Genomic DNA, 18,976 nt, shown 5'->3' on the forward strand with positions numbered 1-18,976 from the left:
GGTTGTTGTGGCCAAAGTGCAGCACCCTGCACTTGGAGCTATTGAACCCCATCCCATTGGCCTCTGCCCATCTGTCCAGGCGGTCAAGGTCCCGCTGCAGAGCTATATTTAGGGGAGTGATAATGCTGACTCAGCTTGCTAATCTAACTTTGTCCTTTTCAAAAATAACCCACTTCTGTGGGCTCAGTGCCCACTTCTGCTTTGTTCTGTCTTTGGTCTCACTCCCAGCTCCTCATCACAGTGACACAACTCTTCTGGGGGTCTTCAAGAAAAGACTGGATGAGGCACTTAGTGCTGTGGTCTAGTTGATTGGATAGGGCTGGGTGCTAGGTTGGACTGGATGATCTTGGAGGTCTCTTCCAACCTGGTTGATTCTATGATTCTAACCTGCAAAGCAGCAGCAGTACACTTAGGAAACAGATCCCAACACCTCCTTGCTGAGTTACTCTTAATTCTATTTCCTGGACATTTGTTTTCCATCAACCTTTTAATGATCTCTTGCTACATTCTCCTGTTTCATCTCTGTTCTCCCCTCAGAGCATGTATACCTACACATTTAATTTCCTGGAGAGGTCACATCCCTGTGTACCCCACTGCTCCCCTGGGCTCTGGCTCCAGCTTCCTTTACCAGGATGCTCATTCAATCTCCAACTAATTTTTATTGCTTTTTGATTGTAATTATGAAGGGAAGATGCTCTGGTTCTTGACTAAGTACAAACCATTTATTAAAGAAAAGTTGAAAGGCAGAAGAATTTAATTTTCCTTTTGTACTTCTATTTCCACGTGTTTTGATTTACCTTACACAAAATTAAACTGATAAGATGACTTAACTCAGAATCAGCTCAGAGGTTCCACTTCCAGCTATGTCCATTTAATAATTCTTCCATTCTTTCTAGCAATCTATTCTCTATTTTAAAAGATTAGAAGCCTGAACACATGCTTTCTTTGCCACCAAAATTCATCAAAGCCTCATGGAAGTTAATTCAATAAATAAGCAGAAGGGAGAGAGAGCACAACAATAAGAACTGAAAATGAATTATACCAAGTGTGGCATGGCTGAAGTTTGAGTTCCAGGACACTGCACTGGAAAACCACTGAGGTCTCCTTTTGTTCCATTGTGCAATATGTTATATATCATTATTACAATATGATATGCAAATGTTTTGGTAAGGCTTGATTTCTTCAGTGTCTCCTATTCTGGCATTTTATTCCTGAAGGGGCATTGTAGCCAGGTGGGGGGTGGCCTCTTCTCCCAGGCAACCAGCAATAGAACAAGGGGACACAGTCTCAAGTTGTGCCAGGGTAGGTATAGGCTGGATATTAGGAAGAAGTTCTTCACAGAGAGAGTGATTGGCATTGGAATGGGCTGCCCAGGGAGGTGGTGGAGGCACGGTCCCTGGGGGTCTTCAAGAAAAGACTGGATGAGGCACTTAGTGCCATGGTCTAGTTGACTGGATAGGGCTGGGTCTTGGAGGTCTCTTCCAACCTGGTTGATTCTATGATTCTATTCAAACTCTGACAGAGATACAGCAGGGATGCTTTGACTGGACCTCAAAATCCTAGCTGAATATATATTAAAAGTGTGTAGTTAGATTAGTTCTCATAAAATTAATGAAGTTATTTTTGAAAGAACATACTAAATACCATTCTTCTCTTATTCCTATCCCTAAAAACTCTACTTTCATCATTAATCATTTGAGGCATGTGGTTAGAGCACCTGGAACCAAACAGTTCATTGAAGCTCATTCTTTCACATATATTATTAATTAGAAATTGCTGGATTAAAGGTGCAGTAAGAACTTGCCTCCCTGCATTCTCTGCATGCTCACTGATGCTTTCAGAGAGAAAAAAAAGGTGACACTGAATTAATTGGACTGAAAGGTTTTTTTCACATGAATATTAGGGGATAAGTTGGGTAAGAGTGGAGTAAAACAATGTCTCACTTTTATGTCATTAATATAGAGTTGAGCTGCTACAGAGCCAGTGACGATGCTGTTTTGCTACAGGTATGGAGTGGATCACCTCAAATGATTTAGAGAAGGTTCAAACAACAGTACACTTCTTCAGCTAGCCAGTTCAAGGCTGAAAATGACCACCAAAACATCACATCTCACATCTTTGTTAAACATTAATGCCAAGAAAGCCACGAGCCTCTTCCATGCTTCTCTGAGAGGGGTTATCCTGGGGGCCCACAGGAATAGCACAAAGGTAAAACCAGGAGTCAATACTGGAGAGCCATGTATTTATATATATATTGAGTACTGTGTCCAGTTCTGGGCCCCTCAATTCAAGAAAGATGTTGAGGTGCTGGAACATGTCCAGAGAAGGGCAACAAAGCTGGTGAGGGGCCTGGAGCACAAATCCTATGAGGAGAGGTTGAGGGAGCTGGGCCTGTTTAGCCTGGAGAAGAGGAGGCTCAGGGGTGATCTTATTACTGTCTACAGCTACCTGAAGGGGCATTGTAGCCAGGTGGGGGTGACCTCTTCTCCCAGGTAACCAGCAATAGAACAAGGGGACACAGTCTCAAGTTGTGCCAGGGTAGGTACAGGCTGGATGTTAGGAAGAAGTTCTTCACAGAGAGAGTGATTTCCCACTGGAATGGGCTGCCCAGGGAGGTGGTGGAGGCACCGTCCCTGGGGGTCTTCAAGAGGAGACTGGATGAGGCACTGAGTGCCATGGTCTAGTTGATTGGATAGGGCAGGGTGCTAGGTTGGACTGGATGATCTTGGAGGTCTCTTCCAACCTGGTTGATTCTATGATTCTATAGTCATTTAGATCTTAATGTAGGCTCTTCCTTGGGAAAGTGGCTGTGAATACAGTCAAGAAGAAGGTATTTACTTATCAGAATACCTTATGGAACAAAGTCAGGAGCTGACTGCATTGTTTAGTTATTTAAATGTTTGGTTAGATAATGGAAGCTCACATTTCCTCTGCCTTTTAAGCCCAGGACACAGCTATGTAGAGTTAACATCACAGGCTTCAAGAATAAAAAGGTCAGGCTTATACCAGGGAGAAATTGGTAAAGACAGGTGTGGATGATGAGGCAGGTTGCCCAGACTGAAGCAGCAACATTTCTCATACATGATGAGGACCCAGATAGGAAGCATCTTCTGTCTGACCTTATCTGCTAACTGCAAGTCATTCCCTCTGCAAGCAAGGATTTACAGTGTCAGCCTGTCAATACCATCTCTCTTATTGTTATCACAAGTTTCCCCTCTTTGCATTCGTTGTGCTGGCTTTGGTTGGGACCTCATTGTAAGAATGTAGCTGAATGCTGAGCTCTGCGATTGCAGCTCCAAACCTCAGCAGACCTGGGGTAGGGGCCAGTAAGGAAGACCACAGAATCAGTCAGGTTAGAAAAGACCTCTGAACTCACCAAGTCCAACCTATCACCCAGCATTATCTAATCAACTAAACCATGGCACCCAATGCCACATCCAGTCTCTTTTTAAACACTTCCAGGCATGGGGATCCCTCCATCTCCCTGAGCAGCCTGTTCCAATGGACGATCATTCCTTCTGCTAAGAACTTCTTCCTAATAGCCAGCCTGAACCTCCCCTAGCACAGCTTGAGACTGTGTCCCCTTGTTCTGTTGCTGGTTGCCTGGCAGAAGACACCAACCCCACCTGTGGACTGGTCCCTGTTCCATCCATAAACAATGCCACGAAGTCTCTGTGGCAATATTCTCAGTCACAGACAGTTTCAAGCTCTGTAAGTTGAACTGTCTCTCTACATTTTTTTTGGCAAATATAAAAACTAAGAGCCTCATCATAGACTCACTCCCTCTCAGCTGAGTGGGAGAGGAGGAAAAGATCTTTTTAGAAGATGCTGCAGATTTCATAGAATCAGTCAGGGTTGGAAGGCATCACAAGGATCAGCCAGTTCCAACCCCCTGCCATGGGCAGGGACACCCTACCCTAGAGCAGGCTGCCCACAGCCTCATCCAGCCTGGCCTTAAACACCTCCAACCATGGGGCCTCAACCACCTCCCTGGGCAACCCATTCCAGGCTCTCACCACTCTCATGCTCAACAACTTCCTCCTCATGTCCACTCTGAATCTCCCCACCTTCAGTTTTGCTCCATTCCCCCTAGTCCTGTCCCTACCTGATAGGCTAAAAAATTCCTCCCCAGTTTTTTTGTAGGCCCCCTTCAGGTACTGGAGGTCAAAAGCAGGTCACCTGGGAGCCTCCTCTTCTGCAGACTGCACAGCCCCAACTCTTTCAGTCTGTCCTCATAGCAGAGCTGCTGCAGCCCTCTGATTTTCTCACGGTGGATGGGTCCTGATTTCCTGCCTACTGTTAACATACAAGTAATTGCATTTACATGGGAATTACAACAGAATAAAGCCAATGCAGTATCAGGAGAGAGCATGTGCAACACAGCTTTTCTACTTTCTGTGCACTGATCTTATAAGCCTGTTGAGAATTTTAAGCTATCTTCCAGCATTTTTCATCCAGATGACAGAGCAAAATGAATAAATTACTTGCACTTTTTCCATAGGCCTTCAAAATGCAAAGCTGCATGTGTTCTCCTGATATTTGTCTGCACTAGAAAAAGGAAAAGCTATTTTTTTTTTTGACCCTTAGAAGCTAGCTAGAACCAGGCAAAGCTTCAGCCCAGTGTCCTGAATGTACACAAACACACCACGGTGTTACATGGTGTTATTTCCAGATGTGCTGAGACACCATTTGTTCCCAAGAGCAAGTTCATTTGCTGTAACAATTAGCTGTCATCAGTAACAGTCAATGACTTCCAGTGACAAAATCAGCTTTGAAATGAAAACAACTACTGGCAGAAAAGCTATATTGTGATCACAGACTGGTATTTTGCAGGTGTGTACCAAGAGAGGAATTGCTTCTGCTGCTATGTAAGGGACAGTCACTTAGACACAGACTAAATGACAATCCTCACAGGGTTTGTGCTCCAGGCCCCTCACCAGCTTTGTTTCCCTTCTCTGGACACGTTCCAGCACCTCAACATCTCTCCTGAATTGAGGGGCCCAGAACTGGACACAGCACTCAAGGTGTGGCCTGACCAGTGTTGAGTACAAGGGCAGAATAACCTCCCTTGTCCTACTGGCCACACTGTTCCTGATTTGGTAGCATTCCATATGGATATTATTATTTTTCAACACATCTAAGATTCATCTTAAAATCACAGTAGTCCATCCCAGAGGAGAGCTGAAGCAAAAGGGTCTGAAGAGATCATAGAATCAACCAGGTTGGAAGAGACCTCCAAGATCATCCAGTCCAACCTAGCACCCAGCCCTATCCAGTCAACCAGACCATGGCACTAAGTGCCCCATCCAGGCTTTGCTTCAACACCTTCACGGATGGTGACTCCACCACCTCCCTGGGCAGCCCATTCCAATGCCAATCACTCTCTCTGTGAAGAAGTTCCTCAGAGATCTGCACATGCTTCTCTGAAGAGGAGGATGGGATTAGAATGTAATAGAATTCACTCTGTACACAGAATACAGAGCAAATGGACAATTATCAATATAGTGTCAATCAGTGGAGGTCCTACAATCTGTTAAGGGTATTTACACAATAATGTTATCTGACTGCTTCAGTTTGCACCTACAGGAAGCTGCAAGAACCCCTCTGATGCAAGGAGCTCCAGAGGATGCTAGAAAAGATCAGAAAGAAAGCCAAGCTGGGAGCAGGTGTTGATCTGTTGGAAGGTAGGAGAGCCCTGCAGAGGGACCTGGACAAGCTGGATGGGTGGGCAGAGGCCAATGGGATGAGATTTAACAAGGTCAAGTGCAGGGTTCTACACTTTGGCCACAACAACCCCAAGCAGCACTACAGGCTGGGGACTGAGTGGCTGAGAGCAGCCAGGAGGAAAGGGACCTGGGGGTGCTGATATAGAGTAAGCTGAAGATGAGCCAGCAGTGTGCCCAGGTGGCCAAGAGAGCCAATGGCATCCTGGCCTGGATCAGGAACAGTGTGGCCAGTAGGACAAGGGAGGTTATTCTTCCCCTGTACTCAGCACTGGTCAGGCCACACCTTGAGTGCTGTGTCCAGTTCTGGGCCCCTCAATTCAACAAAGATGTTGAGGTGCTGGAACATGTCCAGAGAAGGGTGACAAAGCTGGTGAGGGGCCTGGAACACAAATCCTATGAGGAGAGGCTGAGGGAGCTGGGGGTGTGCAGCCTGGAGAAGAGGAGGCTCAAGGGTGATCTTATTACTGTCTACAACTACCTGAAGGGGCATTGTAGCCAGGTGGGGTTGGTCTCTTCTGCCAGGCAACCAGCAATAGAACAAGGGGACATAGTCTCAAGTTGTGCCGGGGTAGGTAAAGGCTGGATGTTAGGAAGAAGTTCTTCACAGAGAGAGTGATTGGCATTGGAATGGGCTGCCCAGGGAGGTGGTGGAGTCACCGTCCCTGGAGGTGTTCAAGCAAAGCCTGGATGAGGCACTTGGTGCCATGGTCTGGTTGGCTGGACAGGGCTGGGTGCTAGGTTGGACTGGCTGATCTTGGAGGACTCTTCCAACCTGCTTGATTCTATGATTCTATGAAAGGGAATGCATCAGATTATTAATATCCTAAAAGTTAACAGAAAGCAGCCTGACTTCTTCAGTAATTTTAAGACCAAAACTGCAACATGACAGACTACAAATATCACTGGTCAGAAATACAGACTGACAAGATGAATTCCAGGTTTAATTTTATACAACCACAACACCAGAACGTTCATATAATCTGTTAAAGCATTTTCAGCTTTGATACACTGATTTTTACTGGATACAAGAGCAAGTGCTTTTCATTAGAAGACACAGCTGGAATATAGCCACTTAAATGAGAGCCCAGAGACCTAAAAAGTCTTCAAAAGTTTAGGTTGTTCAGAGACTAATTAAATTTGTCACTGCAGTAAGACAGCAGAATTGAGTTTCGATTTGTGACAGGTAAGTATTTGAATAACTAAACTAAACCTATTAAGAAAGCACTTCAAAACAAGAGAAAGTACTGAAAGGAGGTTAAAAAGGTGTTTGCACTACCTGGCATATTATGTAGACTTCAGCTTCTTCGCACATGGACCTCGTTGCCCCCATGACTGGACTGCTCATACTACTTACCTGCCTTCTCCTAAATGAGGTCACATTAAAACAGTTAAAGGCAACGATGGAATCACTAATGAAGATTAACTTGGGTTTTATTAGTTCTAAATCACAGCTGGGTATAGGCTGACAGAGAAGACATTATTATAGGTGTACTATAAATGTGTCAAGTGTGCCCAGGTGGCCAAGAGAGCCAATGGTATTCTGGCCTGGATCAGGAACAGTGTGGCCAGGAGGACAAGGGAGGTTATTCTGCCCCTGTACTCAGCACTGGTCAGGCCACACCTTGAGTGCTGTGTCCAGTTCTGAGCTCCTCAATTCAAGAGAGATGTTGAGGTGCTGGAATGTGTCCAGAGAAGGGTGACAAAGCTGGTGAGAGGCTTGGAACACAAACTCTATGAGGAGAGGCTGAGAGAGCTGGGGGTGTGCAGCCTGCAGAAGAGGAGGCTCAGGGCTGACCTCATTGCTGTCTACAACTACCTGAAGGGAGGCTGTAGCCAGGTGGGGGTTGGTCTCTTCTGCCAGGCAACCAGCAACAGAACAAGGGGGTGCAGCCTCAAGTTATACCAGAGAAGGCCAGATGCTAGGAGGAAGTTTTTCCACAGAAATAGTATTTTGCCACTGGAATGTGCTGGCCAGGGAGGTGGTGGAGTCTCTATCCCTGGAGGTGTTCAAGAAAAGCCTGGCTGAGGCACTTAGTGCCATGGTCTGGTTCATTGTCTAGGGCTGGGTGACAGGTTGGACTGGATGACCTTGGAGGTCTTTCCCAACCTGGTTGATTCTGTCTATGCTTTTACGATTATGATAAACCTTAATGCAGTAATATTCTATACATTCTAAACTGGTCTTGCTATGTTTTAATTGGAAATAGGAGCTTCAGAAAGAATAAGGTTTTGCTGTAATTAGTCAAAACTCAAAACATGGTTTTAGTTTTTAAGTACTTGGATAACAAATCTTTACATCCTTAACTCATTTTAGATGAGCCAGTTCGTTAACCTCAGTGAAACAAACATTTTAATACCTATAGAATCATAGAATCAACCAGGTTGGAAGAGACCTCCAAGATCATCCAGTCCAACCTATCACCCAGCCCTATCCAGTCAACTAGACCATGGCACCAAGTGCCTCATCCAGGCTTTTCTTGAAGACCCCCAGGGACAGTGCCTCCACCACCTCCCTGGGCAGCCCATTCCAATGCCAATCACTCTCTCTGTGAAGAACTTCTTCCTAACATCCAGCCTAGACCTACCCCGGCACAACTTGAGACTGTGTCCCCTTGTTCTATTGCTGGTTGCCTGGGAGAAGAGGCCACCCCCCACCTGGCTACAATGCCCCTTCAGGTAGTTGTAGACAGTAATAAGATCACCCCTGAGCCTCCTCTTCTCCAGGCTAAACAGGCCCAGCTCCCTCAACCTCTCCTCATAGGATTTGTGCTCCAGGCCCCTCACCAGCTTTGTTGCCCTTCTCTGGGCACACTGCTGGCTCATCTTCAGCTTACTATCTATCAGTACCCCCAGGTCCCTTTCCTCCTGGCTGCTCTCCAGCCACTCAGTCCCCAGCCTGTAGCGCTGCTTGGGGTTGTTGTGGCCAAAGTGTAGAACCCTGCACTTGGCCTTGTTAAATCTCATCCCATTGGCCTCTGCCCACCCATCCAGCCTGTCTAGGTCCCTCTGCAGGGCTCTCCTACCTTCCAACAGCTCCACACCTGCTCCTAGCTTGGTGTCATCTGCAAACTTACTGATGCTGGACTCAATGCCCTCGTCCAGGTCATCAATAAAGATATTGAACAGGACTGGGCCCAGCACTGATCCTTGGGGAACACCACTAGTGACAGCTGCCAACTGGATGTGGCACCATTCACCACCACTCTCTGAGCTCTGCCATCCAGCCAGTTCTTGATCCAGCACAGAGTGAATCTGTCCAAACCATGAGCTGCCAGTTTTTAGTCTCATAGTTTCCATAGCTTTTAATTGCAATTTGATTTTGGTTTCAGTTCTTAATGATGTTTTAGAAAAACCTGGGGGGAAATGCTGTATTTAAAAACTAAAATGTTCAGAGAAATAAATGATTTAGCTGGAGAAGAAGGTTTATTGATTTTTAGGGCTGAGCTTTGGGAACTGAATTTTTCTGGAGCATAACATTTTGTTTACTGGTGGTTGAAAAAGTGCAGGGTCACCTGCCAGCTGGCTTCAGTTAAAGAAAGCTGACTGACAGCCCAGGATATATAGATGAAGCACAAAATTATTTAAAAGGTTTCCCTTCACCTGGACTTAGTCAGGCTAAGTGTTCCTTAGGCTTCAACAAGATCATTCTTAGTACTTCCTGCCTCCATTATTCTACCTTCTACAGGTATCAACCATCATTAAAGTTTCTATCCACTAGGCTCAGCATTCTGTATGAAAAAACAGCTCAGACACACTCTACAGTCTCTGAATACTTATCATCATACAGCATAATTTAGATATTTATCCATGTGTCAACTGCAATTTCATCTCCTCTGCATGAAGATGTGCTAAACAAAATACTCCAGTGCTCAGGAATAATTACCAAAATAAGGCCTTTTTGGTAATGTTTCCAAAATAATCTAATAATTTATTCTGCTTTCTGTGCAGGTTTAGGTGCAGTTACTAGTAAACATAGAGCAGCTGCATCACTTTCTTTTCTTCTTTCCTCTGTATTACCACTTATTTGAATCTTGCCATAACCTTTTTCCTACTAGTTATGGTCTGCAAGCAACTGTTTGTCACACTTACAAGACACACTTACAAGAAAGCCTGTTTCTTGGCTTGTGGTTTGAAATAGCTTGGTCTGTCATAGTGAAACACCCTTCTCAAAGGGTCAGAAGCCCACTTGCTGACCCAAAGTTTTGTACTTCAGTTAATGAAGGACTGGAAGCAAGGCCAAGGGAAGCCATTACTGCTGTTTCATAAACGTCTTTTCTGCCATCAGCTATGTAACAAAGACTCAGAATGGCAGAATAGTAATTCCAAGTTCAATTGGCACTAGCAGTGATTTAGAATTTGCATTACAAGGTCTTCCATAGAATCACAGAATCATAGAATCAACCAGTGACATTTTGAACATTTAGAACACATCAGATTAGACCACAGACACTCCCAATGTTTGGGACACACTCCTAAGGAAGCTTCTATCTACCTGTCAGGCCTAGTGAAACAGTAATAATAATCAGGGCACTGCAGTCATATATCCAGTATCCACCTGCCAGGTATGAGGACACAAAGCATATGGCATGGACAAATACATATGACAAACGTGTTGCTATAGAGGCTTTTTGCCTACATCGTCTCATGGTATTAGACAACACATGGTGAGAATCTCCCTGTCACGGGAAAGGAAAGCAGGAACACTCTCTCATCTACCTCTCTGGTTCTGTCATGCAGGTATAGAAGGGATTGGCTACACAGCACTGCTGAAATATGCTTACACTGCATTTTGACATTCTATGTTGAAAAGAGGTGAACAAAACCTCCTTTCCTGTTCATCAGTCTTGGAATGATCAATTTTGGTGTTCCATCCTGATCTCAAAATCTTCTGATACCACACAGCAGCAGGAAAGTAGAAAAGTGCAGGTAACTGTGCTGCTCTGTGGATGCTATCATAGAATCATAGAATCATCCAGCTTGGAAGAGACCTCCAAGACCATCCAGTCCAACCTAGCACCCAGCCCTAGCCAATCAACTAGACCATGGCACTAAGTGCCTCAGCCAGGCTTTGCTTGAACACCTCCAGGCACGGTGCCTCCACCACCTCCCTGGGCAGCCCATTCCAATGTCAATCACTCTCTCTGGGAAGAACTTCCTCCTAACATCCAGCCTACACTTTCCCCGGCACAACTTGAGACTGTGTCCCCTTCTTCTGTTGCTGGTTGCCTGGCAGAAGAGACCACCCCCCACCTGGCTACAATATCCCTTCAGGTAGTTGTACCAATCTGCCTGGTCCCATACTTCAGAACAGCAGACAGAGAGCTATTACTTGTTTACCTGCTTTTACTATCAGTGAAATGCTGATCAAGTTTCCCTAAAATTAGTTGGCAACTAAAAAAGTCTGCAACAACATATTCATCTCCACTAAACAAATGTAAACCACATGGAGGACGTGACAGAAGCACCTCCAGAATCGTTGAGAATAACAAATTATGTAGGTGCTGAGTGGACTCTCTTCCTTTCTCTTCCTTTCCTTTTATAAGCAACTCTTACATTAAGATGGTAATTGTTACTAATTCATCACTTAACCTAAGAGGGCTCAGCATCATTCCCAGAGTCACCTAGAACACATACCAAAGAGCACTATCATAACAAAACAGGCTTGCAGTACAACTCCTCCAACTTTACTAACATTTAAAGAGCTGCATTAAGGAGAACTCAGCGACATCACTTAATTCATGTCTAACTGTCCATATGACTGCTGCTAAATGGTTCAAAATTTGATGCCACAATGCAGTAAGCTGAAGGAAACTGCTCATTAGTCAGTCTCTGCTCAGACATACTGCAGTTGTCATTGAAAGCCATTCTTACGTAGGTCTGTGGCTCTAAAAAGAGTAGCTCATATGTGGGTAGGGAGGAATGGGTGCTAACCCTGGGTATACTGGTACCAGTCAGCTTTAACAGCTCATAGAATCATAGAATCAACCAGGTTGGAAGAGACCTCCAAGATCATCCAGTCCAACCTAGCACCCAGCCCTAGCCAATCAACTAGACCATGGCACCAAGTGCCCCATCCAGTCTTTTCTTGAAGACCCCCAGGGACAGTGCCTCCACCACCTCCCTGGGCAGCCCATTCCAATGGGAAATCACTCTCTCTGTGAAGAACTTCTTCCTAACATCCAGCCTAGACCTACCCTGGCACAACTTGAGACTGTGTCCAGCTTAAAGTCTTTTTCACTGACTGCATGGAATGCTGCTACCTGCCTTGGCTGACCTCACTTTGATCCTGGCACAGTAGGAGACAGCCTGTAGCTCCTACAGCCACACTCACCAGCTGGGTCTAGGCAGAGCAGACAAATGACAAAGACCTTTTGTCACTCACGTGCAAAGTTACTGTGGTCTGTAACAAATTCACAGGTGAATCCCTGAGAACCCAGGGTGAAAAACAGTTTTCAGTGTATACCTTAAGATTCAGTATGCTAACCACTGAATTGCTAGTACTAAAAAGTTAGAATGATGCCACATTAGCTACATCATATTTTAGATATGCTATAATAGAAGCATCTTTACTTTTTTGTTCAGCTATGCCAAAAATTTAGTTATAGGTAACCTGCTCCATTTTGGCTAAGCTGAATGATTGAGAGAAGTATCTCTGCTAATGCATGAAAACATCCACAAACAGGAGGGGATGTCCACTGAGAATACCACTTGGCCTTTCTGGCACAATCCAACCATTTGCTAGGATTATCTGCTGTGCTAGCTTGAAGCTAGCTAGAATATTTTGGTGAGAAGAATTTGATTATAGGCTGTGAAAAGGAAACAATGGGGATGTCTGCTGCACTCATAGGCTTGCTGAGATGGATAAAAACAAGAACACAAACATAGATGACAGAGTTTGCTCTCTGGCTTTGGGCTACACTTCTCTCTCTCTCTCTAACTTGCTGCCTAACTAATCCCTCTGCTTCCTAACCCCCCGGGCCAATTCTCCAAACTCATCCTGAACGTAAGGCAAAGTCTGGGATAAGGTAGAGGGGTGGGAAGGAGGTGGAAGGCTGGTTGAGAGCCCCTCCTGGGGACTCTGGTTTCTGGAAGGGCTGTTGTGTTTCTGTATTACCTTTTTAACTTGTCTATTTCTGTCCCTAGTTGTATATATTGTAAATACCTGCTTGTATATTGTGCTGAGCTGTAAATATAAAGCTTCATTCCATTTCCAGCTCGGCTGAGTCTAGTCTGGAGGATTTTCTTAAGTGTGGGGGGCAGAGTAACACCCCAACCATCACATCTGCCCTGACAGAACTACACTGTAGAATCACCTTTTCTGTCAGAAAAGAGAGCTGTGAGAAGGACTAAAAGATTTGAGGGAGTCAAAAGTAATGCTTGAACTCTCAATATTTGCTTGCTGAGCAGCAACAGTGGAATCTTTACTAGAAGCAGGATTATTGGACCTTGGCTGTGATTCACTGCAGTTTCTATTTTGTCTCACTCCTATAGATCCTTTTGTCTTAACAACTTGCATAACCAATTTCTAGTGACCCCAAAGTTCAGTGAAAATGCTGGGGCAAACTGCAGTGAAAAATTAAGGATGCAATGGCAGAATGAGATGATTAACAATTGTTCACAATCTCTGGATTCCTTCTGCACAGCAAGAAGAAACTGTTTAATGTATATCTAAGAACACAGCCTACATAAGTTACAGTGCAGAAGTACATTGCCTTAGGCCACATCCACAAGTAGCTGCAGTGCTGTCTGCTTGGTAACAGCTTCTAGCTGTAGCCCATGACTGCAACACAGAGCAGCAAAGAATCCTCCCTCCCCAAGCCTGTGTGTCTGAGCATCCCACAGTTGATTCAGTCTTTTGGAAACGTGCAGTTGTTATCTGGGTTTAGTACAGCCCAAACTATTCCAAGCAGGACAGAGGAACAAATGCATGACTGGGAAGGAGAACATTTGTTTGAAGATTAAATTCTAACTGTATCACAGTTCTTCCCATGAACATTGATGGTACCACTTTCACTAATTTGGAGTCTGTCCACATATATGTAACTAATAAATGGGCAATGTATCTTTTCCAATTTGTCTTCTGATATGACTTTTTGTTTTATGTAATATTTAGCTTTCAAAGAGACTATAGCCAGCTAGCCACTATGGCTACAAAAACCCCTTTGAGTGCTGTGATTAATCCCAGATGATTAGAGGACTGGGACATTTCTTTTATGAGGAAAGGCTGAGAGACCTTGGGCTGTTCAGCCTGGAAAAGACAGAGAGGATCTTATCAATGCTTAGAGATACATAAAGCATGAGAGTCAAGAGGATGTGGCCAGTCTTTTTTTTTGAGTAGTGCCCAGCAACAAGACAAACAGGCACAAACTAGACCACAGGAAGTTCAATCTGTTATCATCAAGAAAATTATTCCTGTGAGAGTGACAGAGCACAGGAACAGGCTGCCCAGAGAGGTTGTGCAGTCTCCTCTGCAGACTTTCAAAACCCACCACCAAGACACAATCTTGCAAAACTTGGTCCAGTTGAACCTGCTTTGCAGAAGGGTTGCAGAGGTCCCTTCTAACATTCTCTGATCATGCACTGATATTTAATTTCATTTTATAGTTCTCTAATGCCTTTAAAAGTTTAGACTTTTGGTACTGCAAATTCTTTCACTACATATTCAGAGATTCTCAATCACAGAATCATAGGTTCAGCCAGGTGGGGATTGGTCTCTTCTCCCAGGCAACCAGCGATAGAACAAGGGGACACAGTCTCAAGTTGTGCCAGGGGAGGTCTAGGCTGGATGTTAAGAGGAAGTTGTTGCCAGAGAGAGTGATTGGCATTGGAATGGGCTGCCCTGGGAGGTGGTGGAGTTGTCCCTGGAGGTGTTGAAGAAAAGCCTGGATGAGGCACTCAGTGCCATGGTCTAGTTGAGTGGATAGGGCTGGGTGCTAGGTTGGACTGGCTGATCTTGGAGGTCTCTTCTAACCTGGCTGATTCTATGATGAACCATAAACATATGCCATACGACATTTCAAGAGACTGCAAACCCTCTTCTGTCAGTTTAATTGTCCAACACAACTAATGCCCTACCTGAATTCTAGCATGGCCTAAAAAATGCTAAGAAATGATGCTCATTTTCATCTGAACATCACACTGCTTGTTTAGTTCTTTAATCATCTAATTAAAGAGAGTTCCTAACATTTTTGATTTTCTACTTCACTTTTAACAAATGCAGTAACTGCCAAGGAAGAAACATTTGATCTCTGTCTACAGCATGTAAGAAAAACTTTCATCAGTGCTCATAGGACTGAGGCAATTAATTTAAGCTTCAAGACAATATCACTGTACTGATTCAGTAAGGAAGAAAACATTTGTGAAATATAAGAATATCAACCTGTTAAAGCTGTGGTTTTCAACCAAAATAATTCCAATCTGACAATCCAATCTAATCAATCAATTCCAATCTAACCAAGTAATTATAAAGGTATCTATTAAAGATGTCAACATTTCATAGCTAAGCAGCCGTAGAATATCAACCTGTTGTGGCTGTGGAATCAAAATAATTCCAATCTGACAATCCAATCTAATCAATCAATTCCAATCTAACCAAGTAATTATAAAGGTATCTATTAAAGATGTCAACATTTCATAGCTAAGCAGATGTAGAATATCAACCTGTTGAGGCTGTGGAACCAAAATAATTCCAATCTAATAATCCAATCTAACCAATCAATTCCAATCTAACCAAGTAATTATAAAGGTTTCTATTAAAGATGTCAACATTTCATAGCTAAGCAGCCACAGAATAGCAACCTGTTGAGGCTGTGGAACCAAAATAATTCCAATCTGATAATCCAATCTAACCAATCAATTCCAATCTAACCAAGTAATTATAAAGGTATCTATTAAAGATGTCAACATTTCATAGCTAAGCAGACGTAGAATATCAACCTGTTGAGGCTGTGGAACCAAAATAATTCCAATCTGATAATCATAGAATCAACCAGGTTGGAAGAGACCTCCAAGATCATCCAGTCCCACCTATCCAATCTAATCAATCAATTCCAATCTAACCAAGTAATTATAAAGGTTTCTATTAAAGATGTCAACATTTCATAGCTAAGCAGCCATAGAATATCAACCTGTTGAAGCTGTGGAACCAAAATAATTCCAATCTGATAATCCAATCTAATCAATCAATTCCAATCTAACCAAGTAATTATAAAGGTATCTATTAAAGATGTCAACATTTCATAGCTAAGCAGCCATAGAATATCAACCTGTTGAGGCTGTGGAACCAAAATAATTCCAATCTGATAATCATAGAATCATAGAATCAACCAGCTTGGAAGAGACCTCCAAGATCATCCAGTCCCACCTATCCAATCTAATCAATCAATTCCAATCTAACCAAGTAATTATAAAGGTTTCTATTAAAGATGTCAACATTTCATAGCTAAGCAGCCATAGAATATCAACCTGTTGAGGCTGTGGAACCAAAATAATTCCAATCTGATAATCATAGAATCATAGAATCAATCAGGTTGGAAGAGACCTCCAAGATCATCCAGTCCCACGTATCCAATCTAATCAATCAATTCCAATCTAACCAAGTAATTATAAAGGTTTCTATTAAAGATGTCAACATTTCATAGCTAAGCAGCCATAGAATATCAACCTGTTGAAGCTGTGGAACCAAAATAATTCCAATCTGATAATCATAGAATCATAGAATCAATCAGGTTGGAAGAGACCTCCAAGATCATCCAGTCCCACGTATCCAATCTAATCAATCAATTCCAATCTAACCAAGTAATTATAAAGGTTTCTATTAAAGATGTCAACATTTCATAGCTAAGCAGCCATAGAATATCAACCTGTTGAGGCTGTGGAACCAAAATAATTCCAATCTGATAATCATAGAATCATAGAATCAATCAGGTTGGAAGAGACCTCCAAGATCATCCAGTCCCACGTATCCAATCTAATCAATCAATTCCAATCTAACCAAGTAATTATAAAGGTTTCTATTAAAGATGTCAACATTTCATAGCTAAGCAGCCATAGAATATCAACCTGTTGAAGCTGTGGAACCAAAATAATTCCAATCTGATAATCATAGAATCATAGAATCAATCAGGTTGGAAGAGACCTCCAAGATCATCCAGTCCCACGTATCCAATCTAATCAATCAATTCCAATCTAACCAAGTAATTATAAAGGTTTCTATTAAAGATGTCAACATTTCATAGCTAAGCAGCCATAGAATATCAACCTGTTGAAGCTGTGGAACCAAAATAATTCCAATCTGATAATCATAGAATCATAGAATCAATCAGGTTGGAAGAGACCTCCAAGATCATCCAGTCTTACCTATCCAATCTAATCAATCAATTCCAATCTAACCAAGTAATTATAAAGGTTTGTATTAAAGATGTCAACATTTCATAGCTAAGCAGCCATAGAATATCAACCTGTTGAAGCTGTGGAACCAAAATAATTCCAATCTGATAATCCAATCTAATCAATCAATTCCAATCTAACCAAGTAATTATAAAGGTATCTATTAAAGATGTCAACATTTCATAGCTAAGCAGCCGTAGAATATCAACCTGTTGTGGCCGTGGAATCAAAATAATTCCAATCTGATAATCCAATCTAATCAATCAATTCCAATCTAACCAAGTAATTATAAAGGTTTCTATTAAAGATGTCAACATTTCATAGCTAAGCAGCCGCTTCCCCAAACGCAGTCACAACTTCACTTTACCCAGCCTCATTGTGTTACACATAGTACTGGCAAGCAGACTGCCAGTTGATGAGCTTGTCTTTAAAAGAATACATGAGTTGGGATTCTCTGGACCTTGTTCATTCCCAGATCTGTCAATTAGTTCAAAAGACAGGTTTTCTTCTTTTCATCTGGTCTACTCTTTCCTCCCATCTAGCCAATGTATTAATTTTCCGCTCACCTACTCGCAGACCTACCTCTGAATCATGGAGAAATTAACATCTTCTTGACAGCCTACTGACACGTGTACCATACCTTGTATATCACAGTGGCTCTTGTCACCTAACATTACTAACAGCATCCATCTCATCTTCTTAGTTTGTACAATGAGATGTGCTCTGTGCATGTAATATTCAGGGCTGCCTTTGAGATAAATTACCAGCACAGTACATTTCACACATGACTCACATTATATCCCACATATATAATATAAGCTGCTTCCTAGCAACTGCAGCATATATCTACCCCTTTAGGTATTTTTCCAAGCTAAAGAAATTAACTTGCTATTTTATGAACTTCATATATAAACCTAGCTTGCATACTGTCAGCTCAAATTGTTCTGAATAAATGGTCACTAGTGGTCTTCCCCAAGGATCAGTGCTGGGCCCAGTCATGTTCTGTGTCTTTATTGATGACCTGGGCCAGGAGATTGAGTTCAGCATCAGTAAGTTTGCAGATGACACCAATCTAGGAGCAGGTGTTGATCTGTTGGAGGGTAGGAGAGCCCTGCAGAGGGACCTAGACAAGCTGGATGGGTGGGCAGAGGCCAATGGGATGAGATTTAACAAGGCCAAGTGCAGGGTTCTGCACTTAGGCCACAACAACCCCAAGCAGCACTACAGGCTGGGTACTGAGTGGCTGGAGAGCAGCCAGCAACAAAGGGGCCTGGGGGTACTGGTAGATAGTAAGCTGAAGATGAGCCAGCAGTGTGCCCAGGTGGCCAAGAGAGCCAATGGCATCCTGGCTTGGATCAGGAACAGTGTGGCCAGTAGGACAAGGGAGGTTATTCTGCCCCTGTACTCAGCACTGGTCAGGCCACACCTTGAGTGCTGTGTCCAGTTCTGGGCCTCTCAATTCAAGAGAGATGTTGAGGTGCTGGAAGGTGTCCAGAGAAGGGCAACAAAGCTGGTGAGGGGCCTGGAGCACAGCCCTGTGAGGAGAGGCTGAGGGAGCTGGGCCTGTTTAGCCTGGAGAAGAGGAGGCTCAGGGGTGACCTCATTGCTGTCTACAACTACCTGAAGGGAGGCTGTAGCCAGGTGGGGGTTGGTCTCTTCTGCCAGGCAACCAGCAACAGAACAAGGGGACACAGTCTCAGGTTGTGCTGGGGAGGTCTAGGCTGGATGTTAGGAGGAAGTTGTTGGCAGAGAGAGTGATTGACATTGGAATGGGCTGCCCAGGGAGGTGGTGGAGGCACCGTCCCTGGAGGAGTTCAAGAAAAGGCTGGATGAGGCACTTAGTGCCATGGTCTAGTTGACTG

General features: G+C 43.6%; 1 protein-coding gene and 1 long non-coding RNA gene across 7 annotated transcripts in view; one reads left to right on the forward strand and one right to left on the reverse strand.

The window, feature by feature from the left end:
- LOC135186174 (uncharacterized) overlaps positions 1-18,976 on the forward strand; it is a 250,372-nt gene that overhangs the window by 214,926 nt on the left and 16,470 nt on the right. Inside the window, exon 3 of one of the 2 annotated variants that reach the window (XR_010306751.1) lies at positions 538-607. The exons of the other annotated variant lie outside the window; for it this stretch is intronic. This is a non-coding gene — a long non-coding RNA (uncharacterized LOC135186174). Of the gene's footprint in view, positions 1-537; positions 608-18,976 lie in introns of those variants that run through there. 2 annotated transcript variants of the gene reach the window in all.
- Positions 1-18,976, reverse strand: part of B3GALT1 (beta-1,3-galactosyltransferase 1) — a 232,434-nt gene that overhangs the window by 194,220 nt on the left and 19,238 nt on the right. The window lies entirely within an intron of this gene.

This window comes from Pogoniulus pusillus, chromosome 2 (assembly GCF_015220805.1).
Source record: "Pogoniulus pusillus isolate bPogPus1 chromosome 2, bPogPus1.pri, whole genome shotgun sequence".
NCBI lineage: Eukaryota > Metazoa > Chordata > Aves > Piciformes > Lybiidae > Pogoniulus > Pogoniulus pusillus.